This window comes from Danio rerio, chromosome 5 (assembly GCF_052040795.2).
Source record: "Danio rerio strain M-AB ecotype USA chromosome 5, GRCz13ab, whole genome shotgun sequence".
NCBI classification, from domain to species: domain Eukaryota; kingdom Metazoa; phylum Chordata; class Actinopteri; order Cypriniformes; family Danionidae; genus Danio; species Danio rerio.
The window spans coordinates 18,089,909-18,117,183 of record NC_141025.1 but is presented as its reverse complement, the minus strand read 5'-3'; the positions used below and the strand labels follow the sequence as shown (position 1 = coordinate 18,117,183).

Sequence of the window (27,275 nt, the reverse complement as noted above, 5' to 3'; positions counted from 1 at the left end):
TTTAATATAATGTTAACATATACTTTCTCTGTCAATTTATGTGTTGAGATTTTACTGCAAATGTCACATCCATAACGCTGGAATTGCTCATATATATATATATATATATATATATATATATATATATATATATATATATATATATATATATATATATATATATATAATATTATAAATAGTGTTACAATCATGAAACACGTTTAAAATTTATTTGTTTATATACTTTTTAATCTTGTCATTCTTTTTAGTGTTGTGTAAAGGGTTGTATGTAAGTAACCCTGGATGTATATATTGAAAAAGAACTATTGTTTTTTTTTCAGGGGTTATTAAGAACACTATTTTGATGGTTTGATATCTAGGGATTTCAAACTTGGATTAAAGTTTAATATCTAACCTAATAAGAAACCAAACAATATGCAAAACAATATGAGATGCAGCCTTTCTGTTTATGCCACTTATCAGTCTGATAGTGTTTCCACTCAATATTTCCCTGAAAGTTATTTCTGCATTATAAACTCATCCATCAACAGCTGACTGAGAAAAAGTGACAGCGAGAGTAGAAAATGAAAGAGAGAGAGAGAGTTATATAGTATTGGCACAAAGCCTGATGCGTCTTGCCAGCAACCACAGCTGCTAAACGGCCGGACGGCAACAAATATACTTCACATACAACACAGCACACAATAAAACAAACATCTACAATTGCAGCCAGACTGACAGCCCTATTATTGAAGCAGCTTTAAATGGCTTACAATAAGTGATGATTTTTTTTTTTAATATCCATCAGGGGAGAGCTCAAATCTCACTTTTGCATAAACTGCTAAACAAACAAACAAAATACACGTACATATAACTACTAAAATTAGTAACTTTTTCTTAGCAACAATGCACTGAATTGATCAAACGTGTTTGTAAAGACTTAAAAGACTAATAAAGTACTATATACAGATGAAAGCAAGTTTAGTAGCTCTATTGTAATTTTTTTCAAAACATTTCCTAAAAGATTTTAAACAGTATTTCTATTTCAATATATATATATATATATATATATATATATATATATATATATATATATATATATATATATATATATATATATATATATATACATACAAGAATAAAAGCAGAATAAAAGCAGTATTAAAAATTAATAGCATTATTAGTATTATTAATTAATTTCATTGTATTATATTTATGATATATAAGGTCAATATTATTAATTGATTGTATATAATAAGTAATAATAATAATAATAATAATAATAATAATAATAGTTTGATATTATTTTTCATGTATTCAACATAATTTTCTATAACATATACTGTGTGTATATATATATATATATATATATATATATATATATATATATATATATATATATATATATATATATATATATATATAAGAATAAAAGCAGTATTAAAAATTAATAGCATTATTAGTATTATTAATTAATTTCATTGTATTATATTTATGATATATAAGGTCAATATTATAAATTCATTGTATATAATAAGTAATAATAATAAAAAAATAAAAATAATAATAATAATAGTTTGATACTATTTTTCATGTATTCAACATAATTTTCTATAACATATACTGTGTGTGTATATATATATATATATATATATATATATATATATATATATATATAGCCTGATAAAAGTAGTATTAAAAAATAATAATGATTTTTATTTTATTCTATATTATTTTAAAGGTCAATATTATACATGGATTTTAAATAATAACAACAACAACAACTATTATTATTATTATTATTATTATTATTAGTAGTAGTAGTAGTAGTAGTAGTAGTAGTAGTAGTAGTAGTAGTTTTGTACCACTGGCAGTATTAAAAAATTATGATTTTTATTTTAATATTTATTATTTTTAAGGTCAATATTATACATGCATTGTATATAATAACAACAACAACAATTATTATTGTAATGGAGGTCAGCTAGCGAAGTGCTATGCAGGTAAACGTCACTCCTCTGACCTCTAAAGGCGATCAAGAGACAGACGCTATAGGCCCAGCTCAGAACTGATTGGGTGCAGCAGGACCAATGAGTTACACGTGGGGGCTTGTCTGTGATGGGAGTGAGGTTAGGGGAGTGAGTGTTACGGAGGTCGGCTAGCGAAGTGCTATGCAGGTGAACTTCACTCCTCTGATCTGAAAAGGTGCTCTAGCAACAGACACTACAGGCCATGGTCTTTAGCCTCCTTGTTAGAGCAACCATATTCAGTAAAACAAATTATCGGTTCGATCCCAGCTCAGCACGGGATGGGTGCAGTGGGACTGGTGGGTTACATTATGATTATTATTAGACATTTTGTACCACTAGCCAAATAAAATTGCAGTTTGTATCAATTGTTTAATATTACATTTTCATGTATGCAAATTGAACATAATATAATCACCCTGACTTCCAATGTGTCATAATATTACAGGTTTAATGTTTCTTTGTTTTTAATCAAAAAGTCATTGTTAAATACAAAAGACTTGTTTTTAAATTCAGAATCCTTGACAATGAACAAAAATAAAACAATTATTTATTCTCATTTATGAAAGCACATTCCAGAAAATAAAAACACAAAAGAAATAAGCAGCAGTTTGTTTTTTCATTATTTTCCAATTTGTTTGTTTTCCCTCATTTGCTAGTTGATCTGAATAAGAGCATCAGAAAAGAGGTTGTGATGAAAGAAATAATAAACGTTCGACTCCATAAATCAGATGAGTGTGCAGCCAGGGATTTGTGTTTACCCATGTGTGTCCCCAACAAAAATGAACATCAATATCAGCAGCGGCGTTTTTCTGTGCCATGAACGCAACATGACAGGCCACACAGGAAATTGCTTTTCATTATTAATTCAGCATCTTGTATGAAAACTGTCCTCTAGCCTGCACATAAGGTGATCACCGGGGACGGAGCGAGTACATTAATCAACTCCTTAATGAATAAAACATGAGCCGTAATGCTTTAAACGATTCCGAATCGCCTTTTCATATCCTTCGATAGTGGTTTGAGGATCAGGTTAATGGCAGAGGAAATGATATCATAACCAGCTCTAATATTCTTTACAGAGTTAAGAAGCTCTGGAAATGACTTCTAATCGCCGAGCGTCATGTTGTGACTTTCTCAACATACAATATTTAATAAGCAATTAGATGAGATGACACATTCTGAAATCTAATTACAAGATTGTTCTTCAAGCTACAGTACATGTTTTATTAAAACCCTTCTGCATGTCTAATGTTTTTTGTTGGGTTTTTGAATTTTAATTTCAATTCAGTTCATTTCTCTAGTGCTTTTACAATGTAGATTGAGTCAAAGCAGCTTAATGTAAAAGCTCTAGGAATTTAAGACTGTGTCAGTCCAGTTTTCAGAGTTGAAGTTCAGTTTAGTTCAGTTCAGTGTGGTTTACATTTCACTGCTGAAAGTTCAAACACTGAAGATCAAATCCATCGGTGCGCAGCTCCACAAGTCCCAAACCAAGCAAGCCAGTGGTAAGGAACAAAATTAACAATTGACAATAGTGATGAGAAAGAGAGAAAAAAAAAAAACACCTAGAGAGAAACCAGGCTAAATTAGACAAGATCATTTCTCCTCTGGCCAAACATCTTGTGCAGAGCTGCGGTCTAGGCAATGGATGCTGGAGAACGCTCCACGTGTGAGTTCTTAGTTTATGATTTATAATTGTGTGTTTGTAATTTAGAGTGCGTTTGTATTTACTTGTTTGCATATTTTAGAATTTTGTTAATATTTTGACATTGCTGTTTATACATCAGAATTCTGTGTTTATGTTTTATGATCATGTTTATATTTTTAGAATTTTAGAAAATTAATATTTTAAAAGCTGTTTATATTTTTTTAATTCAAAGCTTTTATGTTATAGCTCTGTTTACATTTTAGAGTTTAGAGTTTAGAATTCTGGGTTTATATCGTGGAAATCTTTGTATATTTTTTAATTGTGTTTATATTTTGAAATGAGTTTAAATGTGGAAGTTTTGAGTTAAGAATCATTTAGGAACAAAGGATTAAAGTGCTGTTTTGGATGCACAAATGTTCCAATTGTTTTTTTAGAACTGTTTTATTGTTAAAACAGCAAAACACAATGCTGTATGTGTGTGTTTGTGTGTTTTTTTTTTTTTTTTACAGAGGGGTATATGCACACCTAGTGCCAGCTTTAAGCCACTAATAAATTTCCAGTGAAAGTTTTATGTTACTATTTTAAATTTAAATACACTTAAGCATGCATTTAGTTCTTTAAGCGTAAAACGAGATGAAAGCAAGCCCCGCCAGGAGCAGCAGGCTAGTGTGGAACTCTATTGAAAATACTGCGGTAAAAAAAAAAATCCATATATTAATCAATTTCCATATTTAAAGACACGGTGTGGAACAATCGAATTTAATGCAGTGCTTCTTGTCTGATCTGCTCTGATACCCTGGCCTGATAGATTGTATACCAGTAAAACCGGGACGATCACAGATTTTTTAATCAGATCTTAAATGCAGTGATTTTGTATTGGGATAACAGATCACCATAAGCGCTTAATCTCAGAGGATGGTCCAAAAAAAGAGAAAATATCCAGTGAGCGGCAGTTTTGTGGGTGCAAATGCCTTGTTATTGCCAGAGGTCAGAGGAGAATGGCCAGACTGGTTCAAGCTGATAGAAAGGCAACAATAACTCAAATAACCACTCGTTACAACTGATGTGCGCAGAAGAGCATCTCTGAATATACAACATGTCCAACCTTGAGGTGGATGGGCTACAGCAGCAGAATACCACACCGGGTGCCACTCCTGTGAGCTAAGAACAGGAAACTGAGGCTACAATTCGTACCGGCTCACCAAAATGGAACAATAGAAAAATTGTTTCCTGGTCTGATGAGTCTCGATTTCTGCTGCGACATTCAGAGGATAGGGTCAGAATTTGACATCATCAACATGAAAGCATGGATCCATCCTGACTGGTATCAGTGGATCAGGCTGGTGGTGGTGGTGTAATGGTGTGGGGTGTATTTTCTTGGCACACTTGTCCACACCTTTATGACTACAGTATACCTATCTTCTGATGGCTGCTTCCAGCAGGATAACGCACCATGTCATAAAGCGCAAATCATCTCAGCCTGGTTTCTTGAACATGACAATGAGTTCACTGTACTCTAATGGCCTCCACAGTCACCAGATCTCAATCCAATAGAGCACAATTTGGATGTGGTGGAACGGGACATTCGCATCATGGATGTGCAGCCCACAAAGTTTCCAGTACCTTGTTGAACCTGTATCACGAAGAATGAAGGCAGTTCTGAGGGTAAAGGTGGGTCTAACTTGGTACTAGTAAGGTATACCTAACAAAGTGGCCATTGAGTGTATATGTTTATCTTAAAGGAAGCGTCCTCTAAAATACAAAATCCCAAGCAATCAAAAGAAAAAAAAAGTTATAAATAAATAAATAAATAAAATAACAGTTAACTAAACAAATACATTGTTCAGAATGAGGTCAAGAAAATGAGGCATGATATCCAGCAGGGCTATAATTACCCAGCCGTCCTCGAATCGCGCACACACTCGGTCTCAGCAGCATCCACCAAAAGGAACAGCATTCAGCTTCATCTAATTCAATTACATCCATGTCAGGCGGAGGCTCCTGTAAGACTCTGGTTGTCGTGGTGACTGAGATGGTACTTAAACGTGATTAATTAGTCGCTTCTCCTCCAATTAGCAGGCAGGAAGTCTCCGCGTCGACGAGCTGTCATGGAGGGAGATTGAATGAGAGAAAAACACACGCAGGCAAGATGTTTTTCTTCTGTTTTCTTCTCGCTCTCCTCTTCTGTCAGAGAAAGAGAACTCCACTGCCAGTGTCGGTTCTCAATCCATCACTCAAAACCACAAAAACTGAGACTCACTGTGACTCCATATACTCCAAATCTTCAGACTCTGACAGTCTCCACATTTTAGTTTAACTAATGCCATTCTCAGACTGCACAGGTAATACGCAAGAGCTTCTGAAGTGACACTTATTTATTTTTTATGCTAGGCTTAGGTACTGTTTGGCTTTCTAAGAAAATGGTGCCAATGGTGCATTTCTAGTTGGATTTACTCAGTTTACTATAGTTCATCCAAGGACTGCACAATTATGGGGAAAAAAACAATTAAAATTATAATTGTGATTATTTGGTTTGCTTATATAATTTTTGTATTTTTTTAGGGTGATCATTTTAATATCTGTCCAGCGACAACGAATGAAAAATAGCTTTTTCGGGTTTAAATAGCTTTTTTTTTTTGCAATAATGCTATAATAAAATAAATAAATAAATAAATGAAATTTATTCATAAACTAATTTCCAGAGGATCACATGATTATGATTGAACACGGCTGGTTCTGCATTAGCATGCATGATCCACCAATCAGGCCATTCCTAACCCACTATGAAGAGCCCGGGTTTTTCACTACAGTCATCTTAGATTTGAAGAATTCCTCTTCCACCCCTCCCTCTTCACATTTCCCTCCATAGGACAGCACAGGGGCCCAGTGGTTACCACTGTTGCCTCACAGCAAGAACGTCAGCGGATCTAGTCTTTTAACAGGCCGGTGGTCATTTCTGTGCATAGTTTGCATGTTATTCCCGTGCACGCGTGGGTTTTCCCCGGGTCCTCCGGTTTCCTCCCACATTCCAAAAACATGCACAACAAGTGAATTAATTAATCTAAATTTTGCACTACAGTCAATCTCTCATCCTGCAGCATATCTTTTCATAGCGTTAAAATTTTAGTCATCAGTTCTTATCAAGGGGAAGTTGTCGAGATCTACCTGAGCTCAAAGCTCCTCTCTCGCCCTGCAAACGGGAGGAAGCCCAGGGCTTAAGGACCTTTTGGGCTCAGGGCTCTCTCCCGGGACTGCGTGCCAAACTTGCTTATAATCAATCATCAGCTAAGTGTGAACTCTTAAATAAATATTTATGACATGACAACCCTCGGAGAGATTTAGTATGGTAATAAATATGTATATGTCGATGTTGATGTTAGAGCTGCTCGATTAATCATATTATTATCAAGATAATGATATTTGTGGCCCACGATCAATAATTAAACATCATCGCGATTTTACAGTATAAAAGCCAAGCCGTTATTTTAATGGGTGGAGTTTACGGATTGTACCGCATCACAAGCATGAGATGACTGCGTCTAGATTGCAAGTGTTTTTGTTTTTGTTTTTTTCGAACATGCGATGTTGATCAGGAAGCCTTTGCTCCTGTTTAGTCCAAACTTCCCAAGATAACACAACAAACCTCATTAACCACCTTAAAAGCCATCCCAAAGTGGATGTCATCAGTGGGTTATTGAGCTCAGGAGAATTCTGCTTTTGCATTTCCTATGCATTACTAACATTACTAAATGAGACATTTATTTTAAATGTTAGCCAAATATTCGCAGAGATTCAGCAGTTTTTTCTTTTCTTTTTTTTTCTGAATTGCCAGTCATGTAGACAGAAGACACTGTATCTAATTGTTTCAATATTTTAAAAAAAGTATTTGTGGCCCTGTACACGGGGGCATTCAGGTTTGTTTTTATCAATCTGATGCAACTTTTATTATTAACAAGAAGGGAAAATGTAATTAAAAGTTTCAGATCAATTAACTCAATTTATATTAAGAGTAGCCTATTCTGCATTAAATCATGAAATAGATTCCGATTTCCGATTTGACCATGCACTTTATTCTGTTTTACAGTTTTAATATGTATATACTGTATGTTTTATTTTTTAAATAACATTCGTTTAACAAATATTTTAGCACATTGAAAGTAATTAAATTACCTGTCTTTTGATTCAAAACTTTATTCAAAGGATCAGGAGTTGATCCAACTAGATAAACATGAGATTAATATAGCTAATTTTGACGCTCTCACCACCTGAGCTGATGGCAGACAGCGTTGTTGCCAGGGCGGCCAGAGCAAACTTTGTCTGTCTTTTGCTATGCAAACAAAAGCGTCAAAATTCGCTTTATTGATCTCGTATTTAAAGGGGTGGTTGCAGCAAATCAGTTACATTCCCGCACAAATGTTGTTGATCAAATTCATTTAACAATAAAAGATCAAGTTGTTGCGTGTGGAGTGGCTTTGCTCCACTTATTCAATATATGTCCATGTCTGAAATATTTTAAAGCAGAAATACTGTTTTGTGCTGTCTTTATAGTTAGATAAAAAAAAAAAAACATTAACATCAGAAAAATAACATTAATGCAAATCAACTCGCTGGTAACTTTTTAAAATCTATGTCCATGTAAGAAAATATTGTAGATAATTGGAAATCCAGCGACCAAAATAAATAAACCCTTGAAAACAACTGTGATCGGAACCAAAGTTCACAATGATTGTGCTCGCTGGACTCCTCTTAAGTGTTGGACGTCTAGATTTCAACTGTTTGCACCGCGTCAAAGCTCATTACCATAAAGTTGACTTAATTTCAACTCTACGCCGACAAAGGTGAACACATGCCGCACCGCTGCTCGATGCTTATCAATGCCAATTCCCATTGCAAATGATTGATTTCTAGCTACTTTGACGCTCTCACTCTCTTTTGGAGTGAACGCACAGTAAGTATTTTTGGCATTATTAAGATGTTTTACATTAAATACAAAGTTTTCCAACAAAATAAAGAAAAAGAAAAATGCTAAATGTTGATATCTATAATCCATAATAATATCTGCAGTATTGTAGTCTCACAACAGTTTTTATTCATTCATTCATTCATTTTTCTTCGCTTATGTTTTACCGTTGGAGGATGCCCTTCCAGCCACAACCCAGAGCTGTGAATTACTCTCTCGCATTCACACACACTTATAAACTACAGCCAATCTAGTTTATCCAATTCACCTAAAGCGCATGTATATGGACAGTAGGGAAAACCACGTGAACATGGGGAGAACATTCAAACTCCAAACAAAAATGCCAACTAGCCTAGCCGAGACTCAAACCAGCGACCTTTTTGCTGTGAGGCAAAAGTACTATCCACTGAGCCATCGTGCCGCTTCTATATTTTTATTTTGGCTTACAACTTCTGTACAGTAATATACGAATGACTAAATCTATGGCTGTTTGGGTTTGCCTTGGTAGATGGATGCAGTGCAGTGTATTGTAATTTTACTGTGCACTAGATTATACACAGTAGAGAAGTAAAGGGTTCATCAGGCGTGCATAGTTAGAGAATGTTGTTTTCACAGCACTGCCATTACTACTTTCTTTGAGTTGTTTTCTCTAAGTATTTCCCAGAGCCGTGAGTTATTCCTCTGCTGTATGCTATGTGGAGTGTGTTTCTCCTCATCATAAGCTGCACTTCCACTGACTTATGCATCTCTAAATAAAATCAAAACACCCACACAGAATCTACAAGTCTTTTCCAGAAACTCCTTTTCTCCTGCAGATGGAAATCAGAAGTTGAAAACCAAGAGGCATGAAGTACAGCGTAGTGTTCAGGATGGAGGAGTCAGATAATATCTGCTCCATCAGTTTCTGCTTGTTTACTCTTTCCAGAACAACACGGTGAAGAGGATCTGATGTACTGAACACAGTCATAAGCATTGAACTCCTGCCCAGATACACAACTGCATGACTGCTTCTGTATAAGCTTAAAGAATTAGGGAAAACAATCATTTACACACACCGGAAGAACACATTCTTTATTCTATTAAATTTTTTTAAAATAACAATACTTTATTACATTTATCAAGCACTTTTCTGGACAATCTAAAAGCTTTTACAGACTTGCAACTTGTCGGTGGAGAGGAGATAGATAAAGTGATGAAGCCAGTTATGATATGGGAATGATTAGAGTAGCAAATTTGGTCAGGATAACCAAAGCTACACCCCTACTCTTTTCAAAGGACATCCTTGGATTTGTAATGAGTAATGACCATAGAAAGTTAGGACCTCGGTTTAACATTTCATGTGATGTAATAGTGTTGTGACTGCAAGTGGTAAATCAATGTCAAATTGACTTATTTTCTCACTGACAGTATAGAGTCCCCATCACTATGCTGGGGCATTAGGACTGCAGATTAAGCACCCCCTGCTGGCCTTACTAGTATAGCTTTCTACAGCAACCTCGTTTTCCAATGTGGTCTCCTATCCAGGTACTAACCAGGTGTAGGGCTGCTAGCTGCTGGCTATGAATTTACAATTTGAATGTAAAGTATGCAGATAGTGCTCTGTGTTATGGCAGGAATTTGAAAAATATCTTGACTGCCAAAATAAGCAGGAAATCTGCAGCACTTAAAAAAATAAAAAAATGAAGCTTCACAAAATTTTTGAACATTGCTTGATTTTGCAATAAAATCTGCAGTTGTGTAATTGTAAAATACTGGGGGGATTGAAAACTTTACTGCCTGCCTGATATGCTGTAATGTTTCTACAATTTAAAATAATGTTTTTATTTTATTTTCTTCATCTACTGTATGTTAAGCTGCTTTGATACAATCTACATTGTTAAAGTGCTTTTTAAAAATATAATATGTGCTAAAAACGAAACATTATGAAATAAATTGTCTACCAACTACCAAATTTTATTTAAAAAAACCTAATTAAAAACAAGAAACATTTCTTGGCAATTTTTTCCCTAGTTAACATTTAGTTTGTCAAGAACATTTTTAGTATAATTTAACATTTTTTATTTTACTACACTATCACTTATATCTAATGAGCTACTTATTTAAAGTGTTTGCAACTTTTTAGTGCCTTTTAAAAACAAACTAACTTAAATAAAGAAATAAATGCCAAATCAGAGACAACATTGTAATTTGTTCAAGTAAGCTACAATAAACTTTACATTTTTAAAACTTTAGTTCAGGGTTTTAGTCAAATCAAATTTAAGACCCTTTTAACACCATTAAGAATTAAATTTTAGACTTATACGGGGTTAAAGACTAAAGAATTTTTTCTAATGGCCTGGTTTTATCATAGTGAATCGTGTAATTGTTTTTAGTCCAAAGACATGCACTTTAGCTTAATAGGGTAAGCGAAATTGGTCGTAGTGTACTGTAAGTGTGTGAATGAGAGTGTATGGGTGTTTCCAGTGATAGGTTGCAGCTGGAAGGACATCTGCTGCATAAAACATGCTGGATAAGTTGGCGGTTAATAAAGGGACCAAGCCAAAAAGAAAAGGAATGAATGAATGATTACGGAATTTAATTTGGGGAATTTGCTATAAAAATATCTGACAGCAGTTGTGAATTGTTTTCCTTTGCAACAAAGAAATACAAAAATATGATTTTATTGAGATGTGTTGATGGTCATTGGATGGATGTCGGCCCGACTGAGTAGCTTTACTTGGGCGAAGCAAATTGAAGACCTATTTAAAATGATTAAAGACCTACAACACAAAATGTCAGTGAATTTAAGACTTTTTAAGGCCTAATTTTTTGTTTTGGAAATTTAAGATTTTTTTTAGACCCAGTGGACACCTTGTTAGTAACTAAAGTTTTAGCCATTTTATTTCTTTTATTAGGTTTTTAATAGAATAAAAGCTATTCTATACAGCACTGGGCATCGCAGTGGAGCAGTGGGTAGCACAATTACTCCACAGCAAGAAAGTCGCTGGTTTGAGCCCCAGTTGGGCCAGTTGGCACTTCTGTGTGAAGTTTACATGTTCTCCCTGTGTTTGCATGGGTTTCCTCCAGGTGCCACAGTCCAAAAACATGCGGTACAGACGAACTGGGTAAGCTAAATTGGTCGTAGTGTATGTGTGTGAACGAGTGTGTATGGATGTTTCCCAGAGATGGGTTGCAGCTGGAAGGGCATCTGCTGCGTAAAACATATACTGGATAAGTTGGTAATTCATTCCGCTGTGGTGACCCCATATTAATAAAGGGACTAAGCTGAAAAAAAAATGAATGAATGAATATACAGCACTAAAACAACACCATACATCCCCATTCAATAAAATGTTGATGTGTCTTGATGATGACAAATTCAGCAAGTATTGCAATTTCTGCCAAACTGGTGAATGAAACCTCAGTAACCACAACGAAAAAAAAATATTCAATGGAATTACAATTTATTATTATTTTTTTTATAAGTGGTTCCAAACAATTTATATGGGTTGATTTTAAACAAACAAATTAATTTAAAGATTACTTAATTTTTTTGTTTAAATTCAGCCCATACAAAATGTTTGCAACCACTTTAAAACAAAAGTAGATTTGCTTAGGGCGTAGATTTGCTTTTGATATTGGTGGAGACTTAATTTTTCAGAACACGTTCTATTTCGCAATAAAAAGAAAAAAAAAACTTTAATAAATAAACAAATAAAATACAATTACTAATAAAACATTAGGGCTGCACGATACATCGTTTCAGCATCGAAATCGCGATGTGCGCATCCGCGATAGTCACATCGCAGAAGGGTGCGATGCAAAAAAAAAAAAAAAAAAATTATATATATATTATGGGTGGAGCCGAACCGGAATACGGTATTCGGAAAAGCAGGAATAGCGTGTTTTTACGAATACTTATTTCAAACAATACTTGATAAATTATTTGTATTTGGGAACAAGAAAAACATTATATCAAAAAGCTGCGTTTCCTCATGAGACCGCACTGCATGCCCGCGTGAGTGAGTGAGTGAGTGAGTGAGACGTTCAGGAGTCGGTGGGCGGGGTGGGGCCGGGGTAAGGAGACTGAGCAGGCTGCTTCTCTATACAGCAACAGAGAAGGCTTGGCAGAGCGAAAAATACTTTTCTGCATTACTATTTTTGTTTATTTTATCATACTAAAATAACACGTGACAGAAGTTCACTCAAAAGTGAAAGTTCTTTCTGTTATTTACTAACACTCCCGTCATTCCTACTACTTTCAGAACATAAATTTTGATATTTTACCATATGAAAATGCAATGCAGTTATGAAAATTGAGAAATTAAAGCAATACAGAGATCTGGTCCCCGTGTCAGGTCAGGGTGCACCTGTAACCTTAAAAACGCAGACGCGGCGGAGGCGCAATAAACTCACACGGGAAAGAACTGGGCATTCAATTCATGTTTTAGTGAAATAATTATTTAAATACTGCTCTTTTGATCTCTAAAGGGGAAAAAAGCAAAAGAAATTTGTCGTTAAATTAATTTTAGCAAAGACGCAACTGCCTGTCATTTTCACATTCGTTTTTCAGTTAGGGATTAGGTCTATTAGAGTAACCTAATAAAATTGTTTTGTTGAACATTGTAGTCTACACAATAATCGATATTATAATTTATTATATACATTAGCTATTATTAAAACTAAACTATACAATTGATAAAACAAAACCATTTTTAATGTTTGCTTTAATTTTGACACCGCTAACAGTTGTAATAAGAAACATCACATTATGCAGAAGCATGCAGTCTCAAGTTAAAAACACCTTTTGAGTTTAAAGATGATCAGCCTGCCAAGTCAAGTTTACAGTGTCATAACTGAAATGGGTAGCATGAGTAAAGGGGATTTGCCCAGCACACAACCTCATGCGCTGCAGGTAGGCTGAATGATAATCTTTAAAAATATATAGGCTATGCAATACAAAACTTTAAACATTTATTTATTTTTTAATGAAAAGAAAAGAAATCAGGAGAGTAAAATATAATTTAAACCACTGGTCTGGCGCTGATACTTTATTGTTTGTATCCAGAAGAAGGGGAAAAAAGCAGATGAAAACCTGGCTGGGGAGACGGCGATAACATATCAGTTCTTCAGCAAAGATCACGACATCATTGTGAGGCGTTTATCATACAACGCAGTTCGTGTTTATAATCATTAATATTAACTAGTATTAATTCTCTCTCTAGACTTAGTTTTAGGGCTTGTTCTTGTCGGCGCAATATAGCCTCGGCTTATTGCACGTACGAATCCGATTGTGAAGAATGATTAAGCGCTTGCATTTTTTATTGCATCCTTTTCGCAAGTTATTCATTTGTTTTGTTTTTTAAGTGGTGCGAACATTATTTACTGGCAAACGTGTTCCTCGATCTCGTACATCAACAGATAATGTAGCCTACTTAAGTTAATTTACCTTTTATGTAAAAATTAAGGAATAATCGAATTTAATATTAATAAATAAAACAACCGTATAAACGTACGTTTATTTTTGAACTTTCGTTAATAAAACAACACAAAACTGTTTATAAATATTGTAGTTAAATATTACATTACTTTAACTGCTTGAAACTGTATAATAATAACAATTAAACGTTACATTTTTAAGAACTTAACAAAAATTCTAAATGGCACTTTCCTAATCAGTGTAATAATAATATAAATATTAATAATTATACGTAAAAAGAAAATATTAACCTAGTAACAATATAAGTCAGATGTTTAAAAAAAAACAGCGTAGTTTCTCTCCACCTTTTGTAGTCATATTTTAAATTATTTGCCAGAAAAACTAACATGTTGACTTTGTCCGGTTTAAGTGAAGAATGGGGTTATAATGTTTCCAGCTATACACTGTCAGACGGTGTGCTTGTAGCGAAAATGCACAGACAGGCTACTTTTTCACAACCATGCGATAGAGGGCTTCTCCTTCTGTTCCGCCGCCAGCATTTCTCGCAACGCAGGTTTCTCTACTCTGCGGAGCGGCGCGTTCTTAAGTAGTTACCAAATAGCCTATGCTCAATTTCTCGTCAATGTCTTCCATTTATCACTTTCTCTTTTGTATCTGGCCATTTTTGCAAATGCCTCTGCCATGCCTGGCTGAGCTGGGCAATCGCCACTAGCTTGCATGGTTCAGGACCCGTGGATCTGCGTATCGATGGATTTGCTCCTCAGTGTTTGGACTCTCAGCACTCAGCAGTGAATATTAAAACACACTTTACTTAAAACCCCCATACAAAAAGCTTAATCCAAATTGATTCGTTCACCTTTCTAGTTCGGCACGAATCCAAAATGTTCCCAGATGTAAGAGTTCGTTTTCTAACAAGATTCATGGTTGAACTTGAACTTGCTGAATCGCGCCTAATGTTATATTCTAACAGATATGTAATACTTGGCAACATAACAGTAATTTGTGTTTTAAAGTGCGTGACGTCACGTACTACGGCCGGTGGCAATGGACAACCGAGGTGGCAGGTTCTGCGGCCAAGATGGCGGAGAGATAGGAGGTGTTGCTGAAGTCTCGTCAGGAAAACTTGAGGTTGGAGCATAAAACAACCAGTAACGCACAAATTAATACTTATGGATAAACATATATTTAAGACTGTTATTTAAGACGTTACTTCGAGTTGAGTTTATGGGCAGAAGAAAAAACAAGCAAGCACAAGTTGCTCACGTGTCATCTAAGTTAAGGATGGATCCTGATCAAAGCGAATGTACCCTGAAGCCTGCACTTTCGGAGGATGAACAAGACTTAGCGACAGGGGAAAAGTCAACGAACGAATGGTTTAACGTTCGGCCCAAAATGAGCGATGTCCTGGCAACTCCGTTGCCCGACACCCCAATAAAACCCAGCTCAAAAAAGTCAAAACGTGAAGGCATGGATAGTGACAACACATCCGCTGCAATTTTGGCCGCCATTCAAGATCTTGCTGGTAAATATGACAAGATGTTCGAAAAGATTGCGTCAATTGACCAAACAACTGCCGTTACTGCAAAACAGATTGAAAACTTGTCCTCGACCGTGCATCAGCTTGTAGCCGAAGTGTCCACTCACAAGGAAGCCCTTCAGGTTGTGAACACGGAGATTCACGAGCTAAAACAGGTGAACGCAACTTTAAAAGAAGAAGTGGGAGTGTGCAAACGGTACAGTTGGAGGTGGACACTGAAACTACACGGGGTACAAGAGAAACCGGGAGAGGATGTTCGTAGTGTTGTGATCAATATCCTGAGCAAGGTGGTACCTGGTATCAGTGACAGAATGGATGATGCAGTGGATATCGCCCATCGTCTCGGCCCGCAGAGAAAAGATGGTTCGTGGAGATCCATAATTATTTTGTTTGCTCTTCGACGCTTCCGAGACATTGTGTGGCAGTCAGCTAGAGGATGTACTTTTCTGCGCGATAACAAGCTGCGATTCACAGAGGCATTGTGTCCAGAAGACAGAGTGGCAAGAGAGAAACTTTGGCCAATGATCAAGAAGGCCAGAGAAGATGGAAAGAAGGCTTCCTTTCGCGGATCTTTTGCTTTAATTGACGGGAAGAGATATGACTATGCCGATGTTAAGTAGACAAATAACACGGGTAATTCTGCGTTTTTTCCCGCGATCAGGTCGGAGTTAAACGATATTTAGCCAGATATTTATCTGGTTCATATTTAGCCAGAGTTTGATTTTTCAAAGGATTTAATTCCTAATTTATGTTAAATGCTTGCTGTGACTGGTATGCCAAGATTAAAAAACAAAACAAAAAAAAAAAAACGTTAATTTACCCATATTTAAATTCTGACATTTTTCTTGGCTCTGTCTAGAATATCCTTATAAAGAGTTATATAAAGATCTTTAATTTTGTTATATTTAAAAAGATGTTTTCTTTTGTCCTAAAGAATTGTCATAGAGGTTATTTTGTTTATTCTATGACTTAGTTGGTTGTTGTTCCTCCCTTCGAGGTAAGGTTTCTACAGTTTCTTCAGTCGTTGGTTTATACATTTATTCTTTGTTTATTCGTTATGGATTTTAAATTTAATTCATTTTCTGTTATGTCTTTGAATGTTAGAGGAATGCGAGATATGGTAAAGAGGAAAGCAATTTTTTTATTTTGTAAAAGCTGCGAATCTGATTTAATATTTCTCCAAGAAACACATTCTTGTGAGTCTGATGTAAAATTCTGGAAGAATCAGTGGGGAAATTTAATTTATTCTAGCCATGGCTCCAATCACTCAGCTGGAGTTTCAATCCTTTTGCATAAATTTAAGGGGCAGATTCTTGAGACTGCAATATCTAACGAAGGTAGATGGATAATCATGGCACTAAAGCAGGATAATTCTATATTTGTTGTTTGTAATTTATATGGATATAATTCTTTTTCTGCTAACAAAACATTATTTTCTCATATTACTCAAAAAATTATTGAAATGCAAATTAAATACCCAGATTCTTTCCTAATTTTAGGCGGTGATTTTAATGAATGTTTGGATAACACATTGGACAGATTTCCTCCTAGAAGCAATGAAGCTCTTCATGTGAATTCTAATAACATCTTATCAATATGTTCATCTCTCTCTCTTACAGATCCTTGGCGCTTTTTTCACCCTGACACGCAAGACTTTACTTGGTCAAATAGTAATTTGTCTTTAAAATCTAGAATTGATTTCTTTTTATTATCTTCATCAGCCTTACAATTTGTTAAAGATGTAAATCACTCATTTGCACCCCTCACTGATCACAATCAAATAATATTGAAATTAGGTTGTTATAAGGAGAATCCAAAGTTACGTGGTTATTGGAAATTTAATAACTGTCTATTAAAAGATGACGTTTTCAATAACAATACAAAAGAGTTAATTAAGAATATATTGTTAGATAAAATGCTAATTGGGTACAAGAATAAATGGGAATTTTTTAAGTACAGAGTCAGACAGATAGCAATAAAAAGAAGTAAAGAACTGAAAAATTTAAAACATAAGAAAATAACAGAACAGATTAATAGAATAAATACTTTACTAACAGGTGACTTGTCTGAAAAAGAGAAAATAGAATTAAAGGAATTGCATCTACAAATTAATCAAGCTTATCTAGATATTGCGAGAGGTGCATTTGTTAGGTCCAGGGCTAAATGGCTGGAGGAGGGAGAGGCGAACTCTAGCTATTTTTTTGCATTGGAAAAAAGGAACTGTAAGAGAAATTCTTTGACTTCTCTCAATATCAATGGTGTTAAATGCACTGATCCTAAATTAATATCTAACTTTGTTACAGATTTTTACCAAAACATTTACACTTCTGCTTTTGACAAACATTGTAGTGATCATTATGTAAATAAAATTAAAACTTACGTTCCAGTTATTGATCCTGAGTTCAAAACCTTTTGTGATTCCAATTTGACCTTGGAGGAAATTCAAGTAGCTCTTTATTCCATGAAGAAAGGCAAATCCCCGGGCAATGATGGATTAACCGTCGAGTTTTATATGCACTTTTGGGAACTAATTAAAGACCCATTGCTTTCTATGTATGATGATTGCATTGATCTAAAGGACATGACAACGTCAATGAAACAAGGTGTTATCTGCCTTATTCCCAAACCAGACAAGGACACCAATTTAATAGATAATTGGCGTCCAATCACGCTTCTCACTGTTGATTACAAAATTTTAGCCTTAATTTTTGCTAACAGATTAAAAACGAAAATTAATCAGCTGGTTGCTGAGACACAGTCTGGATTTGTTAAAGGTAGACATATCAGTAATAATATAAGACTTGCTTTGGACCTTTTGGATTATGCTGACTTCATACATTCTAAAGCTATGATTCTTTTCCTTGACTTTTATAAAGCATTTGACACACTTGAACACGGATTCCTTTTGCAGACCTTAAAGTTATTTGGTTTTGGTGACTTTTTTGTCAATGCTATTGAAATGCTTTATAGTGATATTAGTAGCTCTGTTTTAATTAGCTTCAACACCTCTAAAAGATTTTCTATTAACCGCGGGGTGAGACAGGGTTGCCCTATCTCACCCTTTTTATTTATTTTAGTAACAGAATTGCTATCGCTAAATATTATATATGAACGTAACTTAGAAGGTATATCTATTTTTGATAGAGAAATTAAAATCTCCCAGTTAGCCGATGACACTGCCTTATTTTTAAAAGATAAATGTCAGTTGTCCAAGGCTATAAGTATAATTGAAGAATTTTCATGTGCTTCTGGATTGAAATTGAATATGTCCAAATGTGAAATTATGATGATTCATGAAACTAATGATTCCTCATTAAATGGTATTTTGGTAAAAGAGACTGTAAAGTATCTGGGTATTTATTTAACAAAAAATTTTGCCACTAGACAACAGCTTAACTTTTCTGGTAGACTTAAAAAAACTCATAGCATTTTTAATCTTTGGCTACAAAGAGACCTTTCCCTTTATGGGAGGGTTCTTTTGACTAAAGCAGAAGGTTTGTCTCGTTTGGTATACCCCTCACTTTCTCTCTCTGTTAATATCCCTACTGCTAAAGAAGTTAACAAAATATTTTTAAACTTTATTTGGAAAAATAAATCCCATAAACTTAAGAAAACAGTTCTAGCAAATAGTAGAAAAGAGGGCGGACTTGAAGTGATTGACTTTGAGGACATAGTAAACACTTTTAGAATAAATTGGATTAAAAGATGCTTAAAAGACCCCAACTCTATATGGTTTTTTATTCCAAACTCTATTTTCACAAAAATTGGAGGTCTTCCTTTTATTTTAAAATGTAATTATCTACCAAATAAATTGCCAATTGCACTGTCAAAATTTCACCAGCAGGTCCTTCTTTCCTGGAAATTGTGTTATTCCCACAATTTCTCACCACATAAATGCTTTTTATGGAACAACTCTGATATTAGAATTAGAAATAAATCTATTTTTCTATCTACATGGTTTAACCGAAATATAATTGGAATTCTCTCAATTTTTGATAAGTCCGGCAACTTTTTGTCTTATGAACAATTTATGTCTAATAATAATTTTCCATTACCTTTTAAAGAATTTAATTCTGTGCAAAAAGCAATTCCGTTAGGCCTAATTCAACTTATAAAATCTCATTTAATGTTTAATGAAAATGTTATTAAAGAACCAGAGCTGATTTTAAATGGAATAAGTCTATTTGACAACAAATGTAATAATAAATATATTCGACAAATTTTTCAAAATAAAAAATATAATGTTCCTAAAGGCAAATTTTACTGGGCATCCTTCATTGACACAACAGACTGGAAAAAAGCCTGGCTATTACCTCATAAGTACTGCATTTCCAATAAAACAAAAGAGGTTCATTTCAAAATTCTTCATAAAATATACCCAGTAAACGGTACTTTGGCAAAGTATTTGGAGATTGACAGTTTATGCACATTTTGTAAGAGTGAAGACGAAACGCTGATTCACATATTTTTTCAATGTGAAAGTACAAAAAACTTTTGGAAAAACGTATATCTCCATATAGGTAACCACATTGCTTCTTCCAGACCCTTTCATCTTCAGGATGTCGTTTGTTATTATGGAGGTGGGGCTGATGTATCAGAGAATTACATTATTGACTTTTTTATTTTGTATGGAAAATATTTTATCCATAAACAAAAATTCTCCTGTTCGCAGCCTTCTTTTTCACATTTTTTAATAGAAATTGATGTTTTTATTAAATCTCTTAGATTAGTTAATAATAAGAAAAGTGATAGATTTTTAGTTCTTTATGATAAATATTTTGGAAACAGCACGGTTACATAAGTCCTCCTTTCCTCTTGCTGTATTTGTGTTATGTATGTTTAATTTTATTTATTTATTTATTTTTTCCCCCTTTTGTTTCTTTTTTTATTTAATTTTTAAAGTTTATATTGTTTATCCTGATCTGTTATTGTCATTGTGTTCTTTTGTGTAAATTGTGGAATTTTGTATGTTTGTTATTGAGGTCAATAAAAAAAAAAAAAAAAAAAAAAAAAAAAAAAAAAAAAAAAAAAAAAAAACAACCGAGGTGGCAATGACCACCGCGGTGACGCGGTTGTCATGGTGACCGTCACAGCCCTAGTTTTAAGTAAATATATATATATATATATATATATATATATATATATATATATATATATATATATATATATATATATATATATAAAAATCGCAATATATATCGCAGAGGAAAAAAATATCGCAATGTCAATTTTTTCCAATATCGTGCAGCCCTAATTTATATATCAAGCATGTTGCGTGGTGCGAAAGTAAATTTACATGGCTTACTTGGGTTGAATGCAGACTTCTGGAAAGGGGGAGACATATGACAACCATTTTATTTATTTATTTTTTTTTCATAATCGTCTTAAAGACCAAAATTGAAACAAAGTTTGTATTAATTGCACATCAAAGGTTACTATAATAGTGGACTTGTAGCAAACTTGACTAAATGACTGACACTTTTCTTTGAAATGTAGCTGCTTATGTCCATGTCTTGCACAGTAAGCCTGACTGGAAAATTTGGACAAAGCATTATTTTATTTTGGAGGTGATTAAATTATTGGCGGGAACATTTTAATAATCTGTTTATATTGGTGGACACGTCCCCTCATGCTAATTCTACACCCTTGAAAAGTAGTACATCCAACACCTTTTTTTTTTTTTTTTTTTTTTTTTCAGTTAAACTCCATCAACAGCAGTAACCTGTCCTCTAGCAGATGACATTTGTCAACTGCATGAAAACATGCTTCAAAATATGAGCACAACGAGCCAGTTTACAACCTCTTGTCATTATATGTGCTTTCTATTTATTTTCACACACTGATAGGTGAATAATAATGAATGGCACACACTCCTCTCTTGTAACTCAAGCCCAGAGTTTAGTTGTTCCTTTAATCTCGGTGTGTTTGTGCTCTTTCAGTGGTAAAGCTCTGGCTAAAAGCAGAGCAATATCCTGACTGAAGCTGGCCTTCACCTCCCCGAGCCTGCAATATTTATGACACCAGAGAGTTTTCCACTGCAATAACTTCAAGAAAATATGACCGGGTGAGAGAGAGAGAGAGAGAGAGAGAGAGGGAGAGAGGGTATACTATATGTGCGGAAAGGGTCTCGCAAAGCTTTACAGCAGAAATTAGGGTCAGAGTCATAATAAGGATCCTGGACTCTGTAAACCTGTTTCAAGTTGAGGGTTAACACTGGATAAATGTGACACAGGAGTGCAGTAATGCAGGAAGAGAAAAGCCACATTCACATCCGGCCAAACCCAACGTCTCTCAAAGCAACATATATCGCAGGTGAAAAGAGTAAAAATCATCTAATACTTATTATTGCATACATTAAGTATTGCAAAAAAAATTTTGGTATTAAAAGGGACCTATTATGCCAAAATCCCTTTTATAAAACTGTTTAAACACAGTTGGCAACAATGTACGAATAAAGCTAGCCTCTAATGATTAAACTTAATTAGTTCTATTTTTTATAATCAAACTTTATAAAAGACAGAGACTGTAGAAAGACTTTGACTTTAAATGATTGACATTCTACGTTTGCACATGTCATTAGATGGGAAAAGTCCCGCCCATTAGCATTAGACAGGGTGGGAAGCAGCCATCCGCCATTAGACAGACCCCCAAGTTTTTGGTGATTTTGCGAAAACTGAATCCAATGCAAAATCAACAGTCAAACTTTTTTGCGATCCTGCAAAATTCTCCATTTATTCGCAAAATAATTGCAAAAAAAAGTAAATAATCTCTTAAAACAGGGGTCACCAATCTCGGGCTTGGAGGGCCGGTGTCCCTGCAGGTTTTAGCTCCAACTTGCCTCAACACACCTGGCTGAGTGTTTCTAGTATACAGTATAAAAACCTTAATTAGCTTGTTCAGGTGTGTTTGATTAGGGTTGGAGGTAAAATCTGCAGGACACCGGCCCTCCAGGAACAAGTTTGGTGACCCCTGTCTTAAAACATCCAATTTCAAGCCACATAATCAAATTATATGTATTTCAGTTTGCAATTAATTGGTTTATGTGACACGTGATGTTCTTGAGTGTCTCTAGAAAAATTACGTCTCATCTGCGCCCCCACAATTCTACCATTGCATGAAAATGAGGGGGAACTTTTTTGCAGCCTATGCAGTAAGCAGCCGCGGATGAAGCATTAAGCGTGAGTAATTTACATGTGAAGTCAATGCAAAGATACGATTAAACATCCTGTGGTGCAAATCGAGTGAATGACACGGTTTTTTTTTGTGCGTTTGAAGTGCTTCAAACTGCATATTACTTATGATAAAAGTAACACAATTAGTTACTTTTTTGGGGAGTAACTCAATATTGCAATGCATTACTTTCTAAATTAACTTCCCCCAACACTGGTCTCTTTTAAACACTCCATAATTCATAAAATAAAGCAAACAACCCAAGGAAAAATGGTCACATTTAAAAAATAAGATGCTGTATATAACCATAATAAAAATCTTCAGCATACAGATATGAATAACTAGAAAGTCTGGTCTATGTAGGTGCTTCCCAAGTAGATTTGCAGCTCAGTGCAAGATGCCTTTTTTAAAAGAATTGAATTATTGTAAATTTAAAGCTTAGAGACATTTATCAAGTCCAACAAACACAAATAAAGGTCTTTTGTGGAGATTTTCTCAACATTAACAGTAACAACAGTAACAAAATGAAGACTCAATGACCTCCTGAAGTGAAACTAATGACACCAGTTGGCTGAGAATAGATGTTTACGAATGAGAACTGAGAAAGATCACAGATAAACAGCAAACTATTAGACTCACAATTTGACCATGATATCATGCTAAAAAGACAGATTTCAGTTGCTCGTTTCTAGTTTTATAGTGTTTATCCAGCTATTTTTTTTAATTAGTGGTACACTGATGTTGATTTTTCAAAGCAGACTTAGATATTCCTAACCTTTTTTTGATTTTTAAGTAGACATTTACACTCATCATCCACTTTATTAGGTACACCTGTCGAACTGCTCATTAACGTAAAAAAGTTCAAACCGAGCATCCGAATGGGGAAGAAAGATGATTTAAATGACTTTGAAAGTGGTATGGTTGTTGATGAGATGAGCTGGTCTGAGGTGTAGGATTACGGTAGTTCTGAAGGCAAAAGGAGGTCCAATCTGTTACTAGTAAGGTGTACCTAATAAAGTGGCCGGGGAGTGTAGATATTACAAGATTTGCTTGTTAAGTTTGTAGTTTAAATTACAAAATATAAAAGTATTAAAATATGACATCAGCTTTGTGAAGTTATGCATGGGATATCAAAAGGCTTTCGTAGAGGTTGTCACATTTTGTAAGATTTTAGGCTCCCAAAAATCAAAATGTTAAGTTCTTCATAAATTGTTGTTACTCATTTCATTTAACACTATATAAATATATAAATAAACAAAAAAAAAGGACCCTACATATGCTGGTTGGCATATGTAAAGCCACAGCTTTACAGAGGAAATATTGACAGTATGAGAGCTGGACAGAGTATGTGAAGGAAGAAAGACAGACACAGGAGGAGGGTTTTATTAGCCCTTGTTGATCATTGCCAGGGCAGAAACAGGCTTCTTTAACCCCTCCTCATCATTTCCTGAAATCCTGAGCCACACACACAGGAAGCGGCTGCCAGCCTTCCTTTCAGCCCACTCAACAGAACAGGAAACATAAATCCTCGTTCATTCATTCATTTCCCCCTGTCTGCTTGTGTTTGTGCCGTCAGTGCTCAGTAATGACAGATATTAGTCTATAGGTTACACTGCGCTCTCATCAAGGTTCTGCTACTGGAATCGTTTGGGCTTTACACTTTTTTTTTAATTTGTTTATTTAGAGGGGTTGTTTCTCTTGAAATATACTTCACTGTAGTGAAATTACATGAATGTAATAATTAAAATGTGAGTATAATAACGTAATGTAGTGGGGTAACAAATCACAAATCTCACACTTAGGATAACAATGTTTTTTTTTTAATCACGGATCGGACCATTTTTTGGATCAGTCAAAAAGGGGAGGAGACAAATGTCATTTGCTTTCCATTTATTACAAAAACATATTTAAAAACATTTAATAATCAGATGAATAAAAATAAATAGTAAAATATTAAGTACTGTGAAAGATTCACTGCTACTACTGTTGCTGATGACGCTAAATGTAGAAATCTAGCATTATAATTTCTACCAGCCTTATTTAGTTTTAGTCTCATTTTCAATAAATGATTCAGTTATTCACTCATTAAACCTTATGTTTCATTGCTAGATGTGTCATTTTTGAAGAATTATTCAGTGGCATTTTTTTATGGCTGGTTGTCGCCACCCATTGTTTACAAAATGTAATTGCTGACAACAACTTTCAATTGAGTGTTGTTTATGCACAAGACGGTGATTTTAATCTTTACCATTAACATCAATGGTTTTATCTAAACTATAAACTGTTATGCCAGTACTTCTGTGTTATCTGACTGTTTGTAACTTCATAACCAAGTCAAAAGACTAAAGACTCAATCTCTTTCTTAATTTTTGCATTTTTCAAACACAGATTTGTGTGGGTGTTGAGATCCCGATCTTTTAATGATTAATTGTGCAGCTTACACTGAAAGCATTAATGCAGGCTAAACAATTATTGACAGAAAACCCCTTTAATAACCTAAGAAACCAAGCACATCCCGAATAACCTACCACAACTTCTTCCATCATCATTATATTTTACAGGAAAGCTTAAATGCTTGGGTTTGAATGACGTGAGAGGCGATCTCTCTGCGATCACTACAAATTTAGAAATTAACCTACAAGTAAAAACATTTATTAATCCGTGCGCCACGTGTGTTTCGAAGCGTGGGTTGTGATTTATACAAATCACCCCAATGTAATGTAATGTTTATATATTTAAGTTATAGTCCCTCTCCAAAAATCAATTCTGCCATTATTTACTCAAACCTACACTCTAAAAAAATGCTGGGTTATTTCAACCCAATTCTGGGTATAATAGGGACTCCAGGGTTAATTAATTGAATGAAATTAATAGGACCAATCTGATTTATATATGTATTTGTTCATGTGACCTGTAAGGAAATATGTGACCAGTCAACCGTTCATTTAAGTTCTGGTGTTTTATTGTATTATTTACTTAATTTTATTTTATTTTTTTAACCTATTTTTGTATTTTTTTCCCCTTGTTTTATTTTTTTTTCTCTCCTTAAAAGAAATAAAAATAAAGTATAAAAAAAAATTAAAAAAATAAAAAATTTATAGAACCACACTGAATCAAATGTTTGGGTTAGTCAATATTTTACCCAAGCTGGGTTTAAATAGCATTTATTTAGAGTGTATAAAAGTTTTAAATTAAATAAAAAATAAAGACATTTTGATGATTGTGGTAAAACAGTAGCTGCTGACTTCCATAGTATTTTCTTTTTCTACTATGGATGTCAGTGCTGCTGGTTTTCAACATTCTTGAATGTATCTTATTGTAGAACACAACACAAATTGATTAAGCTAACTTAATTGTTTTACAAATTTAAGTAGGTTGAAAATAAAACAATTAGGTTGTCCTCTTTTTGAATACAGTTTGAACAAGCAGCAAAAATCTTTTTTTTTAAAAGAAAGAAAGTTATCGACTTAATATGTAAATTGGAAATGCAACAATCAACCGACTATAATCTGACATATTTTGCTCCAACTTAACAATCTCAATCATATTTTGTTTTACTTCAACTGATCTCTGTTCAAGACCTGCATGCAAACTCCACTTCAATCATATTATGATAAGCAAAGTGTGTAAACAGAATGTTACCAAAGGCTAGAGATAAAGACACTGTGTCAGGCTGAAGCTCAGGCGCCACATGGGAATGTCTGAGCACCCACAGAAAAACACCTCTGGTGTATTTTACCTATGAATGACCTTCCTGCAACAAACCAGCCCTGAGAGTGCACTAACTTATGCAACCCTGCTGGGAAACACACACAAACACACCCTAATTCACAAATAAAACCCACACGCTACAGCAAGTTTACTTTAATTCACCTACACCAAATGTCTTTAGATCGTGGTGGAAACTGGAGCCCTCAGAGAAAACCTACATGAACACATGCAAATTCTGAGACTTGAACCAGGGACTTTTGTTATAATGCAACGGTGTTAACCACTGAGCCACCATGCTGACCAAATCAAAAACAGAATCGGCTAATTTGTTTGTAAAAATCTGCCATAAAAAAAAAAAAGACCAGTCTATCACTATTCTTAAGCACTATCACACTCTTTACTGAGCGCTTACACAGATACACAGACAAAGATGCCATGAAAGCAGTGTCTATCAGCTGATTCATCAGCAGATTGCTCATACTGTACATATACTCATAGACAGATCCACTGATAGACTCGTCTTTCAAAAGCTTCAGTGTCCATGTTTCCATGTAAGTGCTAGGTGAGGAGCATGCAGCCAATCACAGTCATATCTGTTGAAACCCCATGACCAATGACCTTTGTTATTTAACTCAAATGTTAGCAGGAAGTGGACTTTTTTTTTCTTTTTAAATATCACCACAAGGTATTACTGTTGGTACTTTTCACATCAATATTGTAATCATGGATATTTTACATTTAAAATATATTAAAATAGACAACTTTTATTTTGATTTGTAATCGAGCTGAACACATTTATACCCCTTAAAGGGTCACGAAACACC

At 34.4% G+C, this 27,275-nt stretch overlaps 1 protein-coding gene and 1 long non-coding RNA gene across 35 annotated transcripts in view; both read right to left on the bottom strand.

Annotated features, from left to right (window-relative positions):
• fbrsl1 (fibrosin-like 1) overlaps positions 1-27,275 on the bottom strand; it is a 571,252-nt gene that overhangs the window by 465,477 nt on the left and 78,500 nt on the right.
• Positions 7,480-12,332, bottom strand: LOC147843911 (uncharacterized). Its single transcript, XR_015491111.1, has 2 exons — positions 10,319-12,332; positions 7,480-10,247 (listed from the first exon to the last, which is right to left on the bottom strand). It is a non-coding gene; the product is annotated as an uncharacterized LOC147843911 (long non-coding RNA).